At 39.8% G+C, this 2,500-nt stretch overlaps 1 protein-coding gene across 2 annotated transcripts in view; it reads right to left on the bottom strand.

Annotated features, from left to right (window-relative positions):
• Window positions 1-2,500, bottom strand: part of LOC143037477 (alkaline phosphatase-like) — a 41,038-nt gene that overhangs the window by 37,760 nt on the left and 778 nt on the right. The gene's annotated exons all lie outside the window — the stretch shown is intronic.

Here is a 2,500-nt window from a genome sequence, read left to right as displayed (position 1 = left end):
GGTAAGCAATCAAATTAATTGTCGACAAAAGTTGTGGCCTTGAAGTAAAGATGAATTAATGGCGACAGTGAACGTTACTGACGGTAGAAATTCGAGTAAATATTTAAGAAATGAACTGTGAGTGGTAAAAGGATATATTGGTGATTGTATAATTAATTATTAAATCAAATGAATTATTTAATGAATTAGACGTCCTGGTTGGTTGTTCCCTAAGGTTTATTTGCCGTGCCATGATGTGATGTGATATGTGATGTGATGTGTCATGTGATGAAATATGTGATGTAATGTGATATGTGATGTAATTTGATGTAATGTGACGTAATATCATGTGACGTGATGTGACATGTGGAGTGACCTGACGTGACGTAATGTGATGTGTGACACATGCACCACATTCAATTTATTCAATTCATCTATTCTTATATCTACTTATTGTTCTTTCATATGTATTGATTTATGTATCAATCTATTTCAGTTATTCAATTTAGTTATTAATATTTCTATTCATTTAATTTCATTAGTTATTCATTTAATGATTTATTTAAATTACTGATCTGCTTATTTGTTTATTAGTGTTTTATTTAATCATATATTTATTTACTTATTTATTGATGTATAATTGTTTATATTTTATTTATGCACTTATTGAATTTCAAACTTTTATATATTTCATAATATATATATATATATATATATATATATATATATATATATATATATATATATATAATTTTTTACAAGATAATTGCTTATAACATCAACAACAACTTCTAAGAGGAATGTTGGATTATAAAAGGCCGTAGCAGCTTATTCAGTGTACAGAAAAATTTTCACGAGGAAAAAGATTAACAAAAGATGAGAAACACACACACACACACACACACACACACACACACACACACACACACACACACACACACACACGACTCGGTGGCGCGGTTGGTAGAGTCCCAGACTGTCAGTACGGCGGTACCGGGGGTACTGGATTCGAATCCTGCCCAGGGCTGAAATTATTTCAGTATCGCTGCGGTTCGAGTCGTTACTCCAACTCTCGTGGGCGGGGAGTTGGGGGTGTGTGCGCGTCTAAGGTCATAGCATACCCAGAGATCGGTCATACGTGCTCTGAACTCTCTTCCGGGAGGGAAATAGCTGTCGATCGCGGGTCCAACACGTGATCCAAAGACCAAGGTGAATCACACACACACACACAACTCGTGGCGCAGTTGGCAGAGTTCCAGGCTGCCACTACGGAGGTTCGAATCCCGCCCAGGGTTGAAATAATTTCAGTGTCGCTGCGCTACGGGTTGTTACTCCAGCTCTCGTGGGCGGGGAGTTGGGTGTGTGTGTGCGTGTAAGGTCACAGCATTAGCCATAGATCGGTCATATACGAGTTCTGAGCTCTTTCGGGAGGGAAATAGCTGTCGATCGCGGGTCCAACACGTGATCCAAATACCATGGTAAATCACACACATACACACACGTACACTCATACATACACACACAAACTCTCTTTCTCTCAATCTATCTCTCTCTCTCACACACACACACACACACACACACACACACACACACACACACACACACACACACACACACACACACACACACACACACACACACACACACACACACACACATTGATAGAGAGAATCTGTTAAAATGGGATGATGGAAACACAAGAGGACACGGAAAGAAAATCAAGAAGGACAGCTATAGAAGAGATCTGAAAAAGAACAACTTTCCTCACAGAGTAATAGACAGTTGGAACAAGTTGGATGAAAAGATAGTGTGTGCAAGAACAATACATGAATTTAAAAATAGTTTAGATAAAATGAGATATGGAGACGGGACCCCACGAGCGTAGCTCTCCTTCCCGTGAAATACAACTAGGTAAATACAACTAGGTAAATACACACACACACACACCTGAATCATACCCATGCAAACACCCATATTCAGAATTTCTTCACGCCCACGTCTAGACTATATGTATACCTATGTGCACGGGTATTTGCACGCCCAGAAACGCATAGGGAGACAGATGTGAATACGCACTAAGACACATGGACATAAACACACACACACACACACACACACACACACACACACACACACACACACACACACACACACACATACATCAAGGGAAGTCAACGTAATTCTTGTTGAAATAGACTGTTCCTCAAACAAGTCTACTTCCATATTCTTCGCCAAATGACATTAGGTTGGAGTGTAAAGTTTCCCCCTGTTGATCTTGTGCATACAGTGTGCATGTCGGCAGTTGAAGGTAGTTCCCATAGAACAACCATTTCCAACCTGTTGCATCTCTCTTTTCCTCTCTCTCTGTTTGTCTCTTCTTTCTACTTCTGTCTGTATATATATTTGTGTGCCTCTCTCTCTCTCTCTCTCTCTCTCTCTCTCTCTCTCTGTGTGTGTGTCTGTCTGTCTGTATGCCCGGCTCTCTGTCTGTCTGTTTCTTTGTCTCTATGCCTGGCTCTCT

The sequence above is a fragment of the Oratosquilla oratoria genome, chromosome 22 (genome assembly GCF_046742065.1).
Source record: "Oratosquilla oratoria isolate Oo_2021 chromosome 22, ASM4674206v1, whole genome shotgun sequence".
NCBI lineage: Eukaryota > Metazoa > Arthropoda > Malacostraca > Stomatopoda > Squillidae > Oratosquilla > Oratosquilla oratoria.
Note: the sequence above shows the minus strand (reverse complement) of the source record. Positions and strands in the feature narration are given on the sequence as shown.